This window comes from Physeter macrocephalus, chromosome 1, assembly GCF_002837175.3.
Source record: "Physeter macrocephalus isolate SW-GA chromosome 1, ASM283717v5, whole genome shotgun sequence".
Lineage (NCBI taxonomy): Eukaryota > Metazoa > Chordata > Mammalia > Artiodactyla > Physeteridae > Physeter > Physeter macrocephalus.
Window position 1 is genome coordinate 16,521,311 of NC_041214.2, and position 24,989 is coordinate 16,546,299.

General features: G+C 37.9%; 1 protein-coding gene across 17 annotated transcripts in view; it reads right to left on the reverse strand.

Annotated features, from left to right (window-relative positions):
* Positions 1-24,989, reverse strand: part of MBNL1 (muscleblind like splicing regulator 1) — a 180,335-nt gene that overhangs the window by 53,399 nt on the left and 101,947 nt on the right. The window lies entirely within an intron of this gene.

Consider the following 24,989-nt stretch of genomic DNA (forward strand, 5'->3'; position numbering starts at 1 on the left):
CAGGGAGATCAGCTCGGTGCTTTGTGACCACCTAGAGGGGTGGGGATAGGGAGGGTGGGAGAGAGGGAGACGCAAGAGGGAGGGCTTATGGGAACATATAACTGATTCACTTTGTTGTAAATTAGAAACGAACACACCATTGTAAAGCAATTCTACTCCAATAAAGATGTAAAAAAAAAAAAAAAAAAAAAGAAAAGAAAAGCTTAATCATTACAAGGTGTTCTGTTCTAAATAGCAATCAGAAGCTGCGGAGATATTCTTAAGTGCTTATTTAAGATGAAAAGTATGGAGATGTTGGGCCTCACAGGAACCTCAGCCATGGCAACACTTTTATAATAAGTCAGAATGCGAACGTAAGAGGGAAAAGCACAGGCGGCTGTCACATGGTGTTTTTCTCCTGCTATCACATCAAAAACATTTAGGCTGAAAGCCCAGATCTGCTCAACACCGGGCTTGGGTGTATTAAGTGAGTAAAGCAACGTATCTGTGAATTTTACACTCCCTACCTCTGGCTAAAGCAGGTGGCTGTTAGTAGACACACTTGTTTCATGTTCCTTGGCACTCTGCACATGCCTTCCTCCCAGCAGGGCCACAGGGCTTTACTGCGCACTAATGCCTTGTCTTCCTCCCACGCTGATGGCCTCCAGAAGGAGGCTGTGCCTCAATCTTGTGCCCACGGCGCAGCCCAGGCCAATAAGCCTAATAAACATTTGCCAAGTGAGTGAGTCCTGACTTTATTTCAGAATAGAAAATATTCTGTCCAGAGAAAGAGAAATATAGTATGACATCACTTATATGTGGAAGCTAAAAGAAAAAAAAAAAAGATACAAATGAACTTATTTACAAAACAGAAACAGACTCACAGATTTAGAGAACAAACTTATGGTTATCGGGGGAAGGGTGTGGGGGAGGGATAGATTAGGAGTTTGGGATTGACATGTACACACTGCTATATTTAAAATAGATTGGGCTCTCTTGGTGGTGCAGTGGTTAAGAATCCGCCTGCCAATGCAGGGGACACGGGTTCGAGCCCTGGTCCGGGAAGATCTCACATGACGCGGAGCAGCTAAGCCCGTGCACCACAACTACTGAAGCCCGTGCGCCTAGAGCCCGTGCTCCTCGACAAGAGAAGCCACCGCAATGAGAAGCCCGCGCACCGCAATGAAGAGTATCCCTGCTCGCTGCAACTAGAGAAAGCCCGCGTGCAGCAACGAAGACCCAACACAGCCAAATAAATTAATAAATAAATTTATTTTTTAAATTTTAAATAAATAAATAAAATAGATAACCAACAAGGACCTACTATATAGCACAGGGAACTCCGTTCACTAGTATGTAACAACCTAAATGGGAAAAGAATTTGAAAAAGAATAGATACATGTATATGTATAACTGAATCACTTTGCTGTACACCTGAAACTAACACACTGTTAATCAACTATACTCCAATATAAAAAGTTAAAATATAAATAAACTTACAATAAAAAAACCTTCAGACACAGAAAAGAAAAAAAGAAGAAATTAACACATTATAAATCAACTATACTTCCATTAAAAAATAAATTACATTAAAAAAATTCTGTCCAATAAAGTAGTTCTCAAAAACATTCCTTGTGCATCTTCACCCAGACCTCTGTCGACTCACACACTGTGGCCCCATTTTCTCTCAGTTCAGTTGTATTTTCCTTCTCCCCTCGTCTCCTCCCATTTGCTCCACTGTCTGGTAACTTCTCAGTACCATCATCCAACCACAACTTTGTACTCTGACCCAAATAGGCAATATGGCCACTTGCTGGATTTCTCTGTGCCTTGAGCGTGTAACCTTCTCCTCTACAGGTCTTGGTGATCTTCACACAGGGACTGTCCCATGACTTGACATAAAAAAAGCAATAGAGCCCCAGCTCAACGGTGACGACCCCATGAACTAGAATCACAGAGTTGTTTGTTCCAATGCTAACTTTGATATTGATTAGCAGTGAGACCGCGTTAATTACTCAGCCTCGCTCAACTTCAACTTCCTCTTCTATAAAACTGGAGGTAGGGGCTTCCCTGGTGGCGCAGTGGTTGAGGGTCCACCTGCCGATGCAGGGGACGCAGGTTCGTGCCCGGGTCTGGGAAGATCCCACATGCGGCGGAGCGGCTGGGCCCGTGAGCCATGGCCGCTGAGCCTGCGCGTCCGGAGCCCGTGCTCCGCAACGGGAGAGGCCACAACAGTGAGAGGCCCGCGTAACGCGATGAAGCGTGGCCCCCGCTCGCCGCTAACTAGAGAAAGCCCTCGCACAGAAACGAAGACCCAACACAGCAAAAATAAATAAATTAATTTTTTAAAAAAAGACAAAAAAAAAAAAACTGGAAGTAAGAATACCATCCTAGGGATGGAGTGACTGTTAGCTGAGAGCATGAATAACGGCCCTTGATTATGCTCTGGTACTCAGGGGACGCAGAGCCCTGGGTCCTTCTCACTCTCCTAGTGCATTCTTCACATCCCTGGAACCTTGCAACCCCTGCTTCCTGTCACACAGTCCCACGTCTCTGGTCACGCTTGAAAGCGTTCCTTCTCCTTTTCCTTCAGCCCCTGTTTTGACAGACTCCTTCAGTTCACGGTCAAGTTAGAATCTCTTTTAATGAACTAACTCCCACTAAGCCTCTAGTGGCCAAGGATGGCAAATGTCCAGTCCAGGGGAAAAAAAACACTTCTCCAGGAGCCGGGGAGCCCTGTCTTCACTACAGCTCTTTCAGCCACTAGCTTTGTGGCATCATACAGGTGCTCACCTCCTAGCGCAAACAGTGCCTTCATTTGTGGAACTGCAGCCAAGTAACGCAACTCCTGAGTGGCTGTGAGAAAGCTTTCCCAGCGCCCAAAGGCCGAATCAACTAATGCTCATTTCTCTGACCATAAGGAAACTGGGCATCTGTATTTTACAAGGGGTTGATAATAAAGAGGAATCATTTTCCTAGGTTACATTTGATGATGAGAGGTGACCCTTTTCAAGTGTCACTTTCCTTGGATATTTCCCCTCTCTCTCTTTCCCTCCCCCTTCCTCCTCTTTACTTTCTTGTCAGGTAGGATAAACTCACAGTGGTGAATTCAGCACCAGTCAAACTGTATTACAGGTAATTTTTACAAGTCTGTCTATCCCTCGAGATTAAGAACTTGTTAAAAACAGGACAAGCTCTAACTTAGCAACCTTAGTATTTTTAGTTAATGTTTGTAGAATGAATAAGCAATTTAGGAGACAGGAGGGCATTTCTGGGGTCCCAGCTACCACACCACTGAGACACCACTGTAAGGTTTAAGCCAATGGTCCTTAATCATGGCTGTACATTATAAATTAAAAATTCCTATACCCAGCCTCCATCCCCAGAAATTCTGCTTTAATTGATTTTGGCTGGGTCCCAGGAAAGCTCTCAGACAAGTCTAATGACTGCTACTCTGAGGACCACTGGTTAGTCTCTATGTACTAATGCACATTCTCATTTACACATCAATCACAGCCCTTTCCACAGTTCTTTTAAACCCAGTGTTTGCCAGTGACTTCAAGATAACCACTAATGTTATCTGTCAGTCAACTGATACTTGTGTTTCTAAACGGTCTCCTCACAGCTCCTTTCCTAGACAGTGGGAGAAAGGGCACTCAGGGCAAGGGCGGGTACAAAAAGAGCCACTGCCTTTTGTTCCCTTGGGCATGTCATCTTGGGGCACACACGCAGGCAAAAGAGAAAGCAGAATGGAACAACAATTCATTGTCTCCTCAACTAACCGAAAAAACAAGCTAGAAGACAAGTAAAATAAAATAGGCGGTCTTGCCTTACATATGCTTTACGCCAAGTCTTAGTATCTTCTAGAATAACTCATTTATACATTTATCCACCATTTTTCTACTTGGTGAGACTGCTCATGTGCTGAGTGCTGCAGGGCCGCGGAGACACAAAATGAATCGGACACGTAGTCTGCAAAAGGGAATAAGGCATGCACATAAACAGCTAGGATATACGGAGAGAAGACAAAAAGGGTCATAAGGTCAAAAAGACATTCCACTTAGAAAAATCAGATAATAGCTTTGAAGAAGAGGTAGAATTTATACATGAGCCGTTAGAAAAGATATCCAGGTAGAGGAAATAACATAATTTGAAGCATCAGTGACAAGTAATAAATCTGTAATAAGAGTAGTGGGAAATAAAGTTTGCAAAGTATGCCGAGTCTAGCTTGGGGAAAGTTTTAAAAACTGAGTTAAAGACTGTCTACTTTCTTCTGAAGGGAACCAGGGATGACAACAGCAAAGCTGTTGTTTCATGAATTCATCAGACAGGAGTACAAGGGGGCCTGACGTGGCTGACAGCCTGGGGAGGAGAGACCAATTAAGTAATTATTTTAATAGTCCAGGCAAGAGCTAACACAGACCTGACCATTCTCCACATCATTATCCCATCTTTTTCACAATCTCCCACTCCACCCCTATTCTAACGCACTCTCGCATACTCATTCTCTCTCCCTTTTCCTTTCTCTCTCTCTCTCCCCAGCCATACTAAACTAAACTACATTCAATTCCGTGTACAAGACATTACTTTGTCCATGTAGATCCAGTTCTTCAAATATTTCGCCTTCCCCCCATCTTTTTTGTTTGGCCTGGCTAATTTCCAGTCAGTCTCCAGTTACACGTTGCCACCTCCAGGAAGTTTTCTTTAAACTTCAAGCCTTTGTTTCATGCTCTGTTAGTTGGTTCCAGAGCATTCATTACACTTTATCATAATTGCCTGGCAGTTGCCTATTTCTTTCACTAGACCAGGAATGAGGCTTGAAAACCACGACTGTTTATTTTCCAGTTGTATTCCCAAAACAAGAACATCTAGAATAGTGTCAGGCTCATAATAGGCATTAACTCATTGAATGAGCAAATATATAGTCTTATAAAGCAGAATGTATATTGAATAACATACATAGAATACATGTATACTAGACATGTAATATACACACATATATTAACTGTATATCTAACTTCTAAAACACAACTAGAACAGGGCCTTTTCAAAACCTACTAATGTTTTGAAAATGTACTTAATTATCTGCCATATTAAGCTTGATTATTTTCCAATTTCTTGCTACTTAATAACAAATTTCTGGTTCAATCACTACTCTGTTAGTCTATGTTTCACTGTTTCCTTAATACCAAGATAAAAACTGGCCTCCACACTACAGTCAAATCACAAAATAGTAAATAGTAACTGTAATCTGGATCACTCAGATTAGAAAATGTTACTTAGAAGTGTCAATACGGTAGGTAGCTTGGCAAAAATTCTGAGGCATTGCTCAAGGGATATACCAATAAAATGAAACTAAAAATGTTTTGGGTTTTTTTCCTGTTGTAACAGTTCTTGTTAGAATAGCAAGAAAAGTGGTTGATAATCAAATGGACTGATCATGCAAACAGAAAGTAACTCCTTCTAAAACCAGTATTCCACGCTATAAACTGCCAGGGTTTTGCGAAAGCATACTGGCTTTCGTGGGGCAGGGGGCAGGTGCCCCAGGTGAGATTACCAGAGCACGTGCAACACACACACGCAAGAAAAGGTTTACAATGTATTAGTCAACGAGTTTATTTTAGGGAAAGATTAAACGGAGAACCATGTAAGGACCAAGAAATACTTTAAATAGATTCAAGTAAAAGTTTACAAATTATCAATCGCCTTATTATTGACACTTAAAACATGTTATCAATCGTTTAAGTCTGAGCAGTCCTCAGAATACCAATGTTCGTATCGCCCAGATTTTCTGAAGTGGGGGAACTTTCAGATGACGTCATCCGTTTTTAACAGTACACATATAGTCCTGCCAACTCACTTGTTGTGGATTTGCTTTCCATCATTTCTCCTTTTGTTTTTTTCCCATAATATACTCAAAAATATGCCATACCCCCTGTGTTTTTCTTTAACATATGTCTATGGGTCCACTCTGTAAAACCATCTGTTAACTCACCACAGGCCAGTTCTTATACCTCACTTTTCATAAATAGAACACTTTGGTCACACAAATGAACAGACAGTTCATTAAAATAAATGGGTAATCCCCAAACTTTCTTTTGAGAATTTTAACCTACATCTTTCTTTTATCTGATTACCTATCGAAAAAGAAAAGAAAAAACAAGAGTGAGGCAGACCATAAATCATAACATAGGGTAAATTTTAGAAAAGAGATAATCAATACTACGAAGTGTCCTGTGACACCAAGGGGGGCCAAGCGCAGAGGAAAAAAAGACTGGGAGTGAAGCATTTTCTGGAGCATTTTCAATCAACCTCAAAATGACAATAGGCGTAACTGGCATTAACTCCATTAGGCTGATGGGGAAATTAAGGCCCACAGACGTTTAATGACTTGCCCAAGATCCCAGAAGTAGCAAATAAAGTTTAAGTCTAAAATCGAGGTCTGATACTAAGTCTGAGGATTATGTCCTCTATAGTGCAGCTGGCTTCTCAGGAATCCAAAAAGCCAGGAGGTTCTCCTAGGTAAAACGGCAGCAAGTAACGCCACACAGGTGGGAACTTCAGGCTGTTCAAAAGACAAGAGATAAACCAACGTGGCTGGAATGAGGGCTTCGTTCAGGAGAGGTAAATTCAGAGAGTTAAGGCGAAGTAAGTGGAAGTAACTAAATACCTGGTTAAGAAATCTAAATATAAGCAAAGAAAACCCATCCACTGAGTACCTTTGCTGAGACCAAGTTACATTTCAGGAAGACACTGCATGGTGAAAATGGCCCAAGTCATAAGGATGTAGAAAGACTGCACTCATTAAGTTCAAGTGGAATGACTGTCTGGTTATATTGCTCCTAACAATGTAAGACAAAACAGTTGCACTAAAATGTTCAAGTGGGTTAGCATGTCAAGCTAGCACACAAATGTTCTCTGTGAAATGTATTACATACCAAAATGGCAGAGAAGAGAAACTAGACTTAAATGATAATCAGGACTGTTATTTGGTATTTGAGTTTAAAATAATTTATATTACCCTATGAAGAAATGAAAATGTACCTAGTCACTCTATTAACCCTGAAGAAATAAGATGCTTGCTTTGCCAGCTTAGATTTATAAAAATAAAAACATTTCTCACAAAATAAAAACTACGTATCCATATCTTTTTAAAAAAATTATGAACAGTTTAACACAAGGTAAGGAAATGAACCACGGATGATGAGGGGAAAAAATTTTACCATGTATTGTTCGTGCTCTTCCAGATAGAGCAGTGGACATAATCAACTCAACTAAAGTCCTCCTAGAGCCAGGCTCCACCTGACACCACTTCTGTTTATTCTCTTCACAGCACTGGTCATACCTGCAATTACGTTGCTTATTTATGTGTTTCCTTACTGACTGACAGGGACGTAAGATCCATGAAGGCAGGGCTTGTTTCCCAGAGCTTGGAGTGAGTCACAGAGTGTGGAATAAAGGAAAGAAGAGAGCTCACGTAATCGTCCCCACAATTCTATGATGGGGCTACTGCAATCTCCACCCCCATGACCTGGTGGGGATCAGCGATCCTGTGAAATTAAATAATTTGCACAAAGTCACAGAACAATTAAAGCGACAGAGACTCATCTGCCTGATTCATATGTACCGTATAAACAAATTTGGCAGGCTATGTTTAGAACTAAGACGATATCAAGTTGAAATTCAAATAGTCAGTGTTTAAAATGTAGCAATGAAAAAAAAAACGATCTCCAGAGGACTCTTTTCATGGTATATATAAGTGCAGTCAGACATACTTCTTATAGCTGTCACCACAGTACACATTTAGTTATACTATGCATTTCACACAAATTGATATGACATTTTGCAAATCATAAACAAAGTTGTCTATGTCACCCTTTGGGAAAAAACTCAATTTTGCTCCAAAGTATTTGTGTTGCCACTACAAAGGTCTCAGTGGTTCTCACTTGGGAGAAAATTGTGAAGAAAATCCAGCTGATAATCTTGTTTTTAAAAGCTGTAGGTTCATCCTGGAAAACCATGTAGGATGAACTGAATGTCAGTGATATAAATAGATTCATACTAAATTGGTTACTCTCAATAACTGTTAGAAAAGCTCTATAAATTAGACACCATTTTTCAGTGAAATTCTTAGAAAAAAATTATTTAAAATACTTTCATACCTCCTACTAAAAGTGATAATATCCATGAGGACTGAGAAATGACTCTTTTGAGAAAACAATTTCTACAAAGAACTGGTGAACTATATATAATATTCAAATTCACTTAGCCAACTACTGCACATACATAGGAAAGAGGAAACTGTACCCACAATTTTGCTAATAACCTATTTTTTACATCTACCTATTAATAAATATATATTGGGTGTCTATTAGCTTATCATTATGCTGGATGATACAGGATAGAAAAAGAAAGATAGGGGCTTCCCTGGTGGCGCAGTGGTTGGGAGTCCGCCTGCCGATGCAGGGGAACCGGGTTCGCGCCCCGGTCTGGGAGGATCCCACGTGCCGCGGAGCGGCTGGGCCCGTGAGCCGTGGCCGCTGGGCCTGCGCGTCCGGAGCCTGTGCTCCGCAACGGGAGAGGCCACAACAGAGGGAGGCCCGCATACCACAAAAAAAAAAAAAAAGAAAAAAAAAAGAAAAGGGAAGATAAAATGTAACTCTAATTAGTAAAGAGAGTCAGATGTAGGAGACATGAGTGGAAGCTGACTTCATGGGAAACATCCTCAAGATGAGCTATGAATAAAGTTGGTCTAAAATGGTCGAAGGACGTTCTCTCAGCCCTGACAGGATGCATGCTCCACCCTCCCATTCATTCTCTAGGTAAGGTAAGTCAGTGGCTTTCTTACCTACTAGTTCACTAGGGTTCCAGAGACTTCTGGCTCATTGCTGCCATTTTGTGGTGGTTAAATCTCAGAAAGTGAAAGGGCTGGAATTACCATGCCCATTAAAAGAACTCTGGATTACGTCCATGTCTTGGTTATTGTAAGTAGCGCTGCTCTGAACACTGGGGTACAACATAAATGTCCATCGACAGATGAATGGTAAAGAAGATGTGGTAGCTATATAGGATATATATATACACAAGCATACATACACAATGGACTATTGCTCAGCCATAAAAATGAATGAAACAATGCCATTTGAGCAACACGGATGGACCTAGAGATTATCATGCTAAGTGAAGTAACTCAGAAAGAGAAAGACAAATATCATATGACATCACTTATATGTGGAATCTAAAAAAAAAAAAAAGATACAAATGAACTTATTTACAAAACAGAAATAGACTCACAGAGATAGAAAACAAACTTATGGTTACCAAAGGGGGAAGGGGGGAGGGATAATTTAGGAACTTGGGTTAACAGATACACCTATCTACTATATATAAAATAGATAAACAACAAGGAACTACTGTGTAGCACAGGGAACTATACTCAATATCTTGTAATGACCTATAACGGAAAATAATCTGAAAAAGAATATATATAACTGAATCACTTTGCTGTACACCTGAAATATTGTAAATCAACTATACTTTAATTAAAAAAAAAAAACAAGGGAAGGGGAAACAAACAAAAAAAAGCACTCTGGAACCTGGGATCAGTTTTGGATATCAAAAAGCCCTCTAGGATAGATTCTAGCCACAAGATAATTTGTGATTCTAACCTACATAACAGATTTAAAAGGCATGCAATGGCCATGAGCCCCTTCTATGTGAATTCTAGCGGGAATGCAATGTTGCCACTTTCTAGGATCTCAGAGCTATACAGGCACACATGGAGAAGGGATTTGAGGGAGGGATGACATAAGACAGGGAGACAGACCAGTAAGTGTTAGGTGAGAAGGATAGGGATGTTTATGTGTAGGACTTCTGTTACCCTCCTATGGCATCTAGGCAAGAGATGTGAACCCCTTTTAGGAGGTACCTCAAAGAGATACGACAGAACCACTCTAGAAACTTAGGATCTAAGGCAATAAATTATATACTGCATTAACATGCTGGAAAATTCAACAGACCATCTGCATAGGCATGTTTCCTGTTAAAAACAGAAAAAAGGGGCTTTGGGATTTTCTACTCAGATGAATTCTCAGGAATATTTTTACATCTTTTATGAAGTTTCCCTTACATTACTGCAAAAAATGAGAGTAGCTACCTTTCAAAAGAACGTGACGGTATTGGCAGAGCACTGAAATATTCTGAATGGCTACTTTTATAATGTATGCTCTTTCTTCATGTGTATCTTTCCCACCCTGAGATTATGGCTCACCCAGTTAAGGTTATTACATAATTGTGACAAAAATAGAAAGGGATTAGTTAAGAAGAAATGCTAAAGAAGACATATATTGTTCAAAAATTAAAGGTTAACACTTGAATGTTTTGTACTTCTTGTTGCTACTTAACAAATGCAGAAATTCTGGGGCAGTTGTTTATTCAAAGAGGCAGAAGTAGGAGAAGTATGCCGATTTTCAAAAGCATTCCATTCATTTTTTGAGTTTTGAAATGGCACATGAAATGTAAATATGTACAAAAGGCTCAATTTGTTGAACTCTGTTCCCATTAACACGACTGCAATGGGTCTCATATCAATTTTAGTTCCCAGAAAGATGCTCTGAAGTTCTTAACAGAAGCATTATGTAGCAATAAGAAGTGGACTACATACTGGATACAATATTGGATACAATATTGTACTACAACATGGATACAATATTACCCAAGTACTAAAAAAAAAAAAATAAGGCCCATCTTTAGGGACCTCTTGTTGATATTTCTGTTTATATTGCATTATATGAAAAAAAAAGAAGTCTTTATGCTAGTACTTGCTAGTTATAAATCTCAACTGCCTCTCCATAATGTAAATTTCTTTTTCCCAAAATGACAAGACTGAATGATGTTCCCTGTTCTTGTAGCCCATGCTCAGTAGAAGAAACTCTTAAAAACTCTGCAATACATTCAGATGATAGAAGCTAAGGGAGTGCCAATACTTTAGGAGCAATTCCTTGAAAACTCAGCCTTTCCCCCCAGAGTAGAATTGGAAAGCATTCATAAGAATGTTTAAAATGGGCTTCCCTATGAGTTGGGGTGGGAAGAGGATAGACACACAGATCCTGCATGCCTGAGGCAACTGTATGTCACTTCTCACTGCTACCAATTAGGATGTCAGCACTTCGCTGATCAAATCTGATTTTTCATCTCTGATGTATATATACTCTGTTTTTCATCTTGAATTATGCTAAGGTGTTCAGTATAGGAAGTAGCACTGCGATAATGCCTGGCATATGTTTAGCTGAACGCTGCACAAACAAAACCACGGCAGGCAGTAGCTAGATGCACCGAGAGTAAGGACGCATGCAAAATTAAGCCCCCCAATATGCTCAGCTTTCCTCCCCAAAGTCTTCTGGAGCTTTAAGAAGCATCTTGGTTCCCCATGTGATTTTCAGGCAAGTTGTATGAACCAAGTTTTCAAGTGCAAATGACAAGGTCAAAAGAAGGAAGGTTTACAGGTATGAGGAGCTGGAAGAAGGAATGGAAATGTGGGGAGAAGGTCAGGAATTTGAAGGGTAATGTCAGAAATCTGTGAAGGGAAGCTTAAGCAGTTACGTAACACATCTGCTCCTAGCTGTGAAGACTTCACCCTCCAAACTTGGGATCGTCATTATCCATTCTAGGAAAGGTTTAAATTTCTCCAAGTAAGTTCACCTTTATGTGTAATATTATGCTGTGAAGTTCCCTTAAAACTGATAAAGGAGACAGTGTTTAAAGGTGGGAGCTCCAAAAGGGAAAGGATATCTGTATGTGTATGGCTGATTCATTCTGTTGTGCAGTGGAGGCTAACACAACATTGTAAAGCAACCATACTCCAGTAAAAATTAATTAAAAAAAAAAAAAAGTGGGAGCTCAAAAAGCAAAGATATATTCAGGTTGAAATCCCAACCCTGCTACTTACCAGCCCTGTGACCTTGTGCGTACAGTTTCTCATCAATAAAATGGGAATAACTATACTATCTACCTGATAATGTGATTTAAGAGAATTCAAATGAAAATTTATGTAAAGCCAATCTCTAGCATCTAGAAAACACCAGTAGAGTGTAGTTGTTTTTCTTATTATAAATTTATCTTGATTTGTTAAAGTTTTCTAGTCTCGCTCTACTCTGAGTTCATTCTGAAGGCCTAGGTTCATTGTTCTGGTAAGTAGGGCCTTTCTACAAAGGGCTCTGCCACTCCAGACTGCAGGACAAGGGCATTCTTGCCTGTGCCCTGGGACCCCCTCTCGGAATCAAGTATCCTAGTATTAATATTCCTGCTAGCTGGGTGTGCTTCTCCACTACAAGAAAAGCAGGCATGGCATTTTATTTCCAAAAACTTGATCTCAGACTAAATCACCCTTTGTGTGTGTGTAGAAATAGAGTTACACATACGAGAGAGATGAATATACATACATATATATGGATATGAATATGCATACATATATATGGGGTATGTGTATATACAGAGAAATCCATATACATACGTACCTAAAGGGCACATATGGAGATAAATCCCCATTCAAGATCTATGGAATACTTCATGTGAACTTGGCAGGATTAAATAAAAGTAAATTAGGCTCTAAACCAGAAAAAGTTCATTATTAATCTTTATTAACAATATCCACATCCATCTTCTCCAGTAATTCAGATATTACCCCACCACAACCTCACCTTCCTTCCTTGCCCTTATGTTAGAGCATGGTTCATGGAATGAAGGTTTCTTTCAGTTAGTGAGCTAATTTACCTATATACCTGTGTAATAATTTACATGTACAATATCAGATATGCTTAGTGGATACCTACGAAATACCATCCATGAAGTTTCTGCATTTCCAGCTCTAACTTTCATCTGCGAGGTCCCTGAACCAGAATCATTGGCCTTTTTCCAGAAAACTCTGTGCCTCCTTCTGTCCTACCATTTCCCCAGAGTGTATCTAGTCATACACCTTCAAAGTCATAAACCCTGGGCTGGATGCAGGCAGGCAGACAAAAGAACTGAACCGCAAATCAGAAGCACCCATGACCAAGACAGATGCTCTTAGTATAGGAATTGAGGGTAGAACGGAGATGGAAGAAGAATGGTCCTCCACTCAATTATGAGATTGGGACTTCAAGAATTATAAAAGCTGAAGAGCTGAAAATGACAACGAATCTTTGTTACATTTTTTCCACTTTTAAAATTCTATTTGTACAGCCCTGACATGAAAAGACCCTTAGTAGTTTAAAGCTCGACAGTGTCCTCTAGACCTTTGTAAATTCCCAAACAAAGATATGCCCCATTTCATCAGAGCCCCTGTTTATGTGAAGCCAGCAAGGACATACTGAGGCAGGTGGCCGACTAGGTGCCCTCTCCAGCTGAGGTATCAAGCCCACTTAAAGCACGTGACTTACACTTCCTCCCAAGAACCAACACAATCAATTACATGTCATGAATCTTTGGGATTGTTCCCAAATATTCAAACACTGCAAGAATATATAGGGTCTAGTGAAATCCAGTTGGCCCATAAAACAGTGTTCCAGGGCCTGTGGCTCAAAGAACAGAGCATCGTACAGGGAGCTGTAGACCACCTAATTTCTGTTTTTACTTTTTACTTTTCTTGTTCATTTATGGAATGGCCTTGGTAAGCTGATTTATCACTCTTTATATAAGTTAATAATGCCCTTTTTATCACTTTTCTTAGGCTACTGGAGACAAATGAGATACAGTCAAATCTATCTACAAAGCATGTATGTGTGTGTGTGTGTATACATATATATATGTATACACACACACACCCCATACATATAGACAGACAGCAAATATATATAATTTGCTTTCTATATAAATGTAATGACAAAATTATGAGAATCATATCTGCTCAGGAAACACACATGGATTAAAAGGGCAGACTGGCACTATAACAAGATAAGTTTGAACTCTTCAGAAATAAATGCCTTCTGTGACTTCTGATGAAAAGAACAAAGTCATATGTTAACCAAACAGGCAATGACAACAATTTTAAGAGACAAAGATGGTATATGAGAAAGGAACACTTTCACAGAAAATCTGCAATAGTGGAGAATAATTAAAAAGAGTGACTAAACATATTTTGGTTCTTGACTATATGAACTCATAGCTTTGAAGGAGGAAATATACAGTATCATTTACTCTTTTCACATTTTAATTTTTAGAAGACAAATTTAATATTCCAAGACTTCAATGTAGACAATTTCTTTCTTTCCAAGGATCTGCTTTGCTAGCTTTCGTTTAATAACAGTTTTCACGTTCAACACCAACTGCATGACTGTCTTGTGCTTGGTGCAGGGTTATGTTACTGCAGTGATATAAAAATAGCAAAGGCAAAAAAAAAAAAAAAATACACAGCAGACTGGAATAGCTTAAAAATTGAAGCTTTTGGATCAAGCTCTCTGAAATCATTATAATAGATACAGCACCTGATCCTTTGCTATAAAATAGATCTTCCTTCATTATATAATATTAAAATGACTTAGGGATTCATACTTCTTTCTCTCTAGACCTATAAACTATTAAAGTTATACTGGGTCTCAGAAGAGTTCAAAATCCAAGCTGCATTGGCCTGCTGTGTCTGTTTACTTAATCTATTTTTATAACACTGCAGTAGCCAAATCCAACTTACCAAATACCTGCTTCAAAAGTGTGTACCACATTGATTCAAGAGATAAAATTTATGAGAAGCTAGCCGCAAACTATGTTTATTTCTAATAAATCAATCTACTCTATACTATTAAATTCAAGGCCGTAAGGAACCACAGATACACTGCTTTAGAAGTCTGAAACATGGCCCAAAAGGATTTAAATTTTTTTTCAAACTGTTTGTTCGGCCACGTAAGATAGTTGCCTACTTCACCTGTGTGAAATAACACAAGTTGCTATTCTTAGTTTGCAAATCTGAGCGTCTGTACCAATCCTCGGCAGGTTTTTCGACACCTAACTGGGGGTTGGGATAGATGTATCATCTCTACGGCAACCTACTACACAAGTATATTATAGCTAAATTATTTAATAAAATAAATCCTTGACCTTGAACATCTTTCATGCCAAAGAACAATGCCAAATCTAACTTTTACTCTGTGAAGCGTTTCTAACAATTCAATGTACCCAAGAAAAATAAGCTTGAGAGTACTGACAGAATGGGATTCGCCAATTAAAAGTTGTTGCCATAGAAACAGGCTTTAATATGGTCTATGAAAAAAATGAACATGTTATGCTTTCTCTTGAGTCATTTACATTTGAACATAAAATGTGAAAAACACAATTACAGAGAAGGGTGTAGCTCCCTAAGGGAGCACCAAATGTATTCTCTTGTTCGTGAAAAAATAAAAGTTCCTTTTCTTAACCAAAAATGAACACACGCTCTGTTTTCTTGAATTTTTCATAGGTTATTTGACTAATATATCACTTCAGTGTGCGAGGTGATTTTTTTTCTAGAACTGTGCCTTTTTTTTTTTTTTTCCAAAGTACTCTACTAGATTTATATTTTCTGAAAGTCTTCAAACACTGTGCTCTTTGAAAAATAACTTTAAAAATATCTTTTGAACCACTCAAGGGGAAGATCATTACAAAGGATCCTTTGACATTCTAAAGACTCTAAATACCACATGCTAAAAAAGTATTTTAAGTACATCATTGAATGTTCCTGACTGTTTACTCAAGGGATTAACATGGGTTAGACTCTCGCCAGATGACCATAACCAGCCACAGGATATAAAATAGTGAACTACTCTATCACTTTTATTGCTGTTTTACTAACACAGCCCATGACAAGAATTCAGGACATAGTGCTATAAGTCTTCAGGTGGTGACCGACAAGATAAATATTACTGTTTTGTAGAAATTCTATCATGCAGTTCCCAGACTATACCGATTTCAGTACCACTCTAAAAAGCGAATGACACATTTAAAATTTGTTTTTTGAAAGGATCGATCTATTACGATGTGACTTGATTCATTATATACAAAAGGAAATCATCCTATGACTGATGAACATTTTAAAGTATATATACCTTCATCAGTTGAGGGTAGGATGATCTGCTATGTGGAACAGACACTGAATAGAATACTTAATTAATACATTAATATTGTGTACCATTGATTATCCAGAATTAGTATGATTAGATACCACTGAAGTCGATGAAGATTTTAATCTAGTATTACTTAAGATGAAAGAAAGTAGTTGTTAAGAAAGAGGAGGATATTTTAATTACAGAAGACCTGAACCGAAACATTAAAAAGTACATGAGAGGGCTTCCCTGGTGGCGCAGTTGTTGAGCATCTGCCTGCCGATGCAGGGGATATGAGTTCGAGCCCTGGTCTGGGAGGATCCCACATGCCACGGAGCAACTGGGCCCGTGAGCCACAAAGAGGGCTTCCCTGGTGGTGCAGTTGTTGAGAATCTGCCTGCCGATGCAGGGGATATGAGTTCGAGCCCTGGTCTGGGAGGATCCCACATGCCACGGAGCAACTGGGCCCGTGAGCCACAACTACTGAGCCTGCGCGTCCCGAGCCCGTGCTCCGCACCAAGAGAGGCCGCGACAGTGAGAGGCCCGCGCACCGCGATGAAGAGTGGCCCCCGCTCGCCACAACTAGGGAAAGCCCTCGCACATCAACGAAGACCCAACACAGCAAAAATTAATTAATTAATTAATAAACTCCTACCCCCAACAAGAAGAAAAAAGTACATGAGAGTACCAATCCTCTACATTCCCTTCTTCCTCCACTGTGGGCATTCTCTGGAGAGCACCTTCCGTATTTAAGGCACCAATGGCTCTTAAAGAACTTAATTTTAAAAAGGTCTAAATACAAGAAGGAGATATATTCTCGAAAAAAAGCATATATATATATAAATATCTTACAATTCATTTTTTAAAAACCTTAAGCTATTTGTCTTTCAAACTGCAACAGAGACGCAGATCACATCTCAAAACTAAGTACTGTTACCAAATAGAGTTCTCTTTCTGTGATTTCTACTACAGATGTGCAACGTCTCTTGCATTACCTAAAAAGTATAAATAATCCTGAAAATTACACCATCGTTATTTGATCTTTCTTTCAGGCCTGAAGAGTAAATAATAGTTATCCAAACAAGTTCTATGAGAACATGCCCACTAAAGAATTAAATCTGCCAGATAAACAACTGGCCAACTGTGGACAACAGCTTATCTTAATGGTACAAAGTTTGGAATTATAAACTCCTGACAGCATTGGTTTATACAATTAGACATTTCCAAAGCAACACAAAAGAATGTCTGTTTGATCAAGCAAGAATGTCCTTTGCAGATTTAGATTTCAAGTTTCAAAATCAAAAGTTGGAAAGCAAACATCATAACTAACTCCACACCTGCCAGCGAACGTTGCAAATGACTTGCTTCGGTGCCCTTCTGATTTGGTTCAACAACTAGCACACTATCAGGCTGTCTGAAAGGATGCTAAATTACTATGACTGTAATCTATTTGTTGTTTAGTTTCTTTTTCTAAACTATGTTGTTCAGAGAGTAATGTCATGACGTTTTATGGTTTTTAAATTGACAATGAGATGTGTTTTAAAAAAATGTAACTTTAAAAAATCAATTTGAATTCAGTTTGGATTCTTTTCAAACTGTACATTTCATTTGCAGTGATTTTTCTATGATTCTCTAGCCAGGCAAAAAACCAGCAGCAATATTCTCTGGGGATAAAGGGTTATTTTATATATGAAAAAGACTTTTTAAAAGTTTTTAATATACCCTAAAAATGGATAAAAAGTATAATGATTAGTAGCTTCTCCAAGAAGTATTTCCTCTAGGCAGAGTTTGCTATAGCCTAACTCCATCTACCACCCTCTCCCGAATGTAACTTTTCTTAAAATAAAACATTATAAACTTCTGTTGTACACTAAGCATATGGGGTCTCTAATCGTTCAAATACAAATTATTTTAAATTTTACATTTTGGAAAGTAACGTGGAAATGTTAGTCACTTTGTTACCGAAATAACAGGTTACAAAGTCAAACTCTCATTTAATCTAAATATATGATAAATCTAATAAACAGTAAATCTCAAACTCCCTTTAACTGTACAGGTTTTACTTAGAGGCTAGAGATCTGCTGAATTCCCATTACATACAAAGGGAATCTGAGGCGAGTGAAGGTGAAATCACTAATTCTCTTAGTCACAGATTAAAGGTACACTCTCCAAATTCATCATTTTTGTTAAGTGTTATTTTTCCAACATGACAGCAACACAGTTTTCAAGGCAAAAGGACCCTGAAATATACCACAACACATCTACATTCTGAAAAGTGTTCATGTCGCAGCCTCAGTATCAATACAGTGCAGAACTGCCCAGAGGATTCCTCCAAAAACAACCGGAATAGGATCACTTGGGAATTAGCTCCATGGCAGCTATTCTACAGGGATAACAAACCTTTGTTGATCTTGTTACAATGGCTTCTTTACACCAGCTCATCGAATCTAATTTAATGTATTCTCTATTCATGAAACAGTATTTCTCTATAACCAAAGTTTTCAGATCTTTGCTATTTTCAGAAAACTTTCTGGCTCTGTACAGGGCATATAAACAGCTCTTAAGCTGCGGAGGCTCAGAGCCATCCCTGTATGCTATGGGCTCACTCTTCTGGAAACCGCACATGAAGAATTAACATAAACTATTAGGGCCTCTGAATGCCCCCATTGAAACTGTGAACTCCTTCAGGAGTTCTGTGAACTCTCTAAGACTTCCCGGTTTAAGGTAGAATTCCACGCTCCACCCATTGTAATAGCTGTTACAGACTACAGAAAATAGGATTCATCTAAGCACACAAAAGCGAGTCCATGTGCACAAAATCGTTCTCTGCAAGCTGTCTGATGGAGAGGCTTTTGGTGGGTAATAGAAGGAGATTCTAGAGAAATTTTGGTAGAAACTTCTATCAAAGCAAAATGCTAATAACACCTTAGAGGACAGCCCTTGTGTCTCCTGGGCCCCTTGAGTCCAGAGGTGGGATCAGGCAGGTCTTCCGTTTTCCTAGTTGTGAGACTGGAAGGATGGCCCCCCACCCCCTCTCAGGTGAGAACCATTCCTTGAAAGAGATGTTAACGGGAGACCAATAATACGTGGAAACACCCTGATTAAGTATGAAATGGGAATAATAAACAAAGTAAAGCAGCATTACGGAACTAAGAATGCTATGACAAGAAAAAGCCGAAACCCAAAAAAACAAATCACCACCACCACCACCACCAAAACAGCAACAAAAAAAACAAACAAAACGAAGTTGCAGAAAGTGTTAGGATAACAAAAACTGAATTTAAAAGGTAAGAAAAATAAGAGATCACCCCTGCCCGATGTAATAAGAAGGGAGAACAGAACAGAAGGACACCTATCCAACTCCTACTTAAATTCTGTCATTAAGGACAAGTATCTTTATTTTTTTTATTTTTTTGGTCTCACCATACGGCTTGCAGGATCTTAGTTCCCAGACCAGGGATTGAACCTGGGGCCAGGGCAGTGAAAACACCAAGTCCTAACCACTGGACCACCAGGAAAGTCCCAAGTATCTCTAAACTGAAAAATATGAGAGCTATAATGCACTCTGCCTTCTTGCCTGGGGTACATACCCGGTAACATTCATGGACAGGAGAAGTACTAGAAAAATGAAAAAGAGCCTCTAGAAAAACACATTTTCCCATTTATTTTGGATTTCCAAAGTTTTATTTTCTGTTTCACACTTCAAATTACTTGAAGCTTTAGCGAAAGGGCAGGATAAGTCTTACTTTCATTATCTCTCTAGTTCCTCTTACTAACATAAGGTATGACTTCTCCAGCTTTTGTGCCTTCTTAAAAATGTTATGTGGCCTAACATACAGCAAGGGACAAAGATTCTATCATAGATTCATAATGTCCTCATAATTATGAGTCTCCATTATGATTTTAGGAAAGAAAAATGTTTCTTTTCCCTTAATCAATCATTGTCTGAGAGGCATTCCACTTAACTACTGCATAAGACAAACAGGGTAAGAGTAATCAGCTAGTTTTCCATTTGACTCTTACGACTGCCAAGTGGGTTTAAAGGCAAACTATTTCATATTTATATCTGCTTACTTGATTAAACATTACCACCTCTGCTTACTAAACAAGTCTAAATATACCCTCCTTGGGGTAACTAAGGAGTGTGTTATGACTTAGTGTAACTGTAACTTAGTTACACTAAGGTTATTTCTAAATCAATTGACAAATACCCCAAACACCTAATATGTCCCTGGCCTCGAAAAATATGATCCCTGTACTGAAGCAGGTTAGGGTGTCAAAAAAACCAGTTAAAAAACAAAGTAATAAGTCAATCAAACAATTATTTGACATTAAATAACTAAGCCATTCAAACTTTTTGACTGAGTTGATTATGTTGAAACAAAGTTAAGCATTTTAGAGGAACTGCAAATTTTAGTCTTTTCTCACCCTACTGAGTTACAATGCTAAACTAGATAACATTTAACCAGAGAAGTAAAAAACATACCTTTTATAGAACAACCTGTGAAAATGAACATATGTGAATAGAAAGAATAATTATTTGTATATTAAATTAAGACCAACTTTCATAAAAATATGGATGTGGGAAAGTAAAATAAAATTAAATTCTGCTACACTATATTACATTGTCTCTGAAGTGAATTTTCTGATAAGTGATTTTCTAGTAAAGAACACTGAACATATTTCCCTATTCTGCTGTAATATTTCAGTAAGTAACCAATCAAATGTCTTCACCTTTTCATGTTGTATTAAAATTCTAGATATCAAACTATAAACAGGAATTTTTCTTAAGAAAATAGTATGCATTTATGGGTAGAATTTGTTTTTATTTTTATTTTCTAACAAGTTAGGATACATACTAACACAATATGCCCTGGGCTTTTTCTATGTCCAGCCTGAAATTTAGGATATATATAAAGTACATAGTTATAGTAAGGAAAACTATAAACTTCTGCTACCTTCACATATAACCATATTTGTACACACTTCCCCAAATCCATACATGTTCATCTTTCAATCCCAGCTTTGTTACAAATAATTCAGAATATGGGCAGAATTTATGTCTTTTACTTAATTGTAATATAAGAATAAAACTTGTTATAATAAAAACATCTATTATAAAATCTTAGTTTGGGGAAAGATGTATGATTTTTGCCATTCGGATTTGTCCAAAAACAAGGAATTATTTTCTGACACAAAGCCAGTTTATTCTATCTCACCCTCCCCGGCCTTGTTTCATTTACTGTGTACTTCTCAAATGCTATGGTATAAGAACTTGCCATATTTAAAGAAATCTTAACTTGGAATTGGCTTATGACTTTCTTGAGCATTCAGAGTTTTCCTGTATAATGCCAAACAGAAACATGGGAAAAAACAGTAACCCAATGCTTAGAGAAATATGCAGTGGAATATATACACATTTAAAGCACATAAACACTCATAAATTATTAAAAAACTAAACCCAATGCAGGAAAATGTGTAAAAGCCATATTAAAATATAGCATGTGAAAATGTAAATGGAAATGGAAAGTTCCATATGAAGGGCTTGACATAATGTACTAAGGTATCAGAAATATTACTTATTCAAGCTCACAATACTCAGGATATATTTAGCCAAGCCTTTGGGGACAAGGATGATAAGACAAAAGCTATAAAACCTCTTGCAAAACCTCTTTAGAGGCTTATACCTAGTAATCGATTAATAATCGGAATGTTCTTTCATCCATGTTCTTGTTTTCCTGTCCATTCCCCTTATCTTCTCTTTCTCTCCTTTCTATCTGGCTCAGTGTCAGTTAGACTCGAAGACCTGAAGAGTTCATACAAAAGAAAAGTGTATGATTTGAGCAATTTGGAAGGTAAGGAGAGTGTCAGATTCTTAAATTATCCCACTTTCTTTCTTCCTCTGATAATTTCAGGCACTGTATTTTAGGCGTTCAAGGACCAATATGTTCTACAACTGTTAATTGGTGAATTATGTGGGCACTTCCTATTTTTATACTTTCTGACGCATCTTTTAAACTTCAAATCTGTAACAAAAGGAGACCTCTCAACCACAGAAAACATAGTAAGAGATGAATAGTGAAGGAAAATTTCTTGATCTCAAGGTTATAGAGCCTGAAATGTATGACTGAACAATAGTATAAAAATCTTCATACCTAGAAATCTTTAAGAAGAGACCTTTGTGGTTTAGAATAGAAACTCATCCAAGCTGGGAATAGCTGTCTGTGGTTTTAAGCTGTTTTACTTGTAGAAATTATACCTCTTGTGAAGGTCTTTAATTGCCTTCTAGTCTAAACATCCTATGTCATTAGCCTCATGTATCTCAAGGAAATTGGAGTCCTTCACCAATTCAGGGGGAGCAGAGTCAGGGTACTTTAAACCATCTTCATCTGAATCTTTGACCAAAAAAAGAAAGAAAGAAAGAAAAAGCCAAAATAAAACAAATTTTAAAAACCTCAAAACAAACAATCAGAAAACAAAATAAACAAAAAACCCCCAACAACCTACTACAACCTCCTGGTTCTTCTCTGCTTATTTGTAGCAATTATTAAAATGTCATTTACAAAATCTGTGTTCCAGTAAATTTAATGAAGACAATTCTGAGCAATCTGGAATGGTCCCAGGAAAGGAAACTACATCTTGCCAAAAATATAAAGTACAATCAAAACAATAGTTTGAAAGAAAAGCTGAAATGATTTTAATATTTAAGCCTCCAAGAAAAGCTACTAAGCATCCTCAGTTGGTTTCTGTGCAAGGCAACATGCTGTAATTACCCAATATTAATGATTATTGGTTGGCGAAAAATGAGATATTCTGATACAAGTTTTCAGAAATAACCATATTCGCAGTTAGGAGAGAGCTACATGTATAGGAATTCCTGCTTAAGTGTTCTGTCAATTTGCTATGGTCATCAATGAAAAACTCAAGTTTAATTGTCAGAAATGTCAGTGGCAACCTCCCACCCAAGTTTTTATATTTAATTGTTACTGTTTCCAACCTAGTTTTAAGTTATTCAGCATGTGTTAAACATGCAGGATAATCATATTATAAATCAAAAGAAGAGTTGATATTCAGTCTACTACAAACACACAGTTTTAAAACTACTCAAACAATGATGTAACATAATACATTGGGTATGAGTTCTTGATATAATTGGAATTATAAGAAGATTCCAAATTTTTCAAAGAATAAATCTTTCAAAGGAAAAAGCAATGATATAGGCACATTTTACAACAAGTTTTGAAAAAACTGTCTAGTTATTATATAAATATCAGGAAGGCATATGTTATTAAATATTTATATAAATTTGGAGAGGTAACAGCATTAAAAACAAGCATTATATTATACCTATTTCCTAGTAGTAAAATGTGAGTTTAGCTATCATAAAACAGAACAATTAAAACTGATAAATATTATAGGCACACGTGCACTCTTACATCTCATATGGATAGCAAGAACAGATGAAATATTCTTAAAACACTCTGTCCTGGTTCCCAGAATTTGACAGCTGTATGTTTTATCAAACAATTAACTATGTGAGAGCTCTGATTTTAAAAGGAATTTAAGGCACTATAGAAGATACTTAATTTACTCAATGTTAAATAATTCTAAACAAGTAACTGCCCAAAATTCTGAATCAAGAATGTGACCTCCAAATATATTGATGTATATCAGAGCATACATTTTATTTCCATCAACAATTTGTCTTTGGACACATAATGACAACTAACATTAATCATCATATAATGTGTGCTAAGCACCATTCTAAGTGCTTTGTATGTATTCACTCTTTTAAGCCCTTACAGTCTTATTCAGTAGGCACTATTTATATCCCCAAATAAAAGATGAGGAAATTGAAACACAAACAAGTTAAGCAATTAGCTAACAGTCATGTGGCTGATATGTGGAGGTGTCGGGGTCTGCACTTCTTAGCTTGGGCTCTCTAACCACTCTGCCAGCTACAGTGCGTCTTCTACACTAGCTTAAAAGTTCAAGTCTCTGCAGATGGTCTCTTGCCATTATCAAGCAGGAGAGGAGTAGGTACTTTTAAATCAACCCAGATTCAAAGGCCCACAAAAAAACAAAGACCCGGCCAATCTAATGTTTAAAAGCATCATATCTGAGCATAATTCTATTAAAAATAGTAAAACGTCGTCTTAGCAAAAAAGGAAGACACCTTTGAAGAAAGGAATGAATATAACCATTATTTATGGCTTCTTACTCACAACGCAAACCTTTCAACTACCTGGCAGAGACTCACTGTTATTGCTGTATTTTTCTCACTGCCATGGCTTTGGGGTTTCGTATTAAAGTGGCAGGAAGTTGGCATGTGAATCACCCACCACGATCCCTACCCCAAATCACATTCTGAGTATGAGGAAAGAGAGGAAAAGGGAAACACAACCAGGAGAAGATGGGGAACAGAACTGGCATGCAGACCCCGAGGTGAAACAGCAGAATCAGAGCTCTCCAAGAAGACACATAGGGCTGCACCGCTCAGATCGTCTGCTAAGAGATGTAATTGGAACAAATCACATGAAGTTTCTGTTGTGAAGTATTCTTCACAACACGCTCTTATTCCTAAAAACACACCATTTGCCAACAAAGTGTTATTTTAGATTCCTTGGGTTTTGGCTCTCCTCTCAGCTAGATCTAATATATGATCATCTACATAACAATTTGACAAATGGTAAGTATCCAACAACTATTAGTCAGCAAGTCTTATCTACCATAAACATTTCATTCTGCTTCTAAAACAGCTTCATATTTCAGGTGTGAACCACAAATAACAACAGCACTTTCAAAGACTCTCTAATTTAAGAGATTCCAACTGAAAAGCTAGAACTGTGTCACTGTATTAAACGAAAGATTGCAACAGTAGAGATAAATAAAGTGCAGTTCAATTTACATGCCTTCAAGACAATATGTGAGAATATTTTCTAAGACATCCGAGTCAAATAT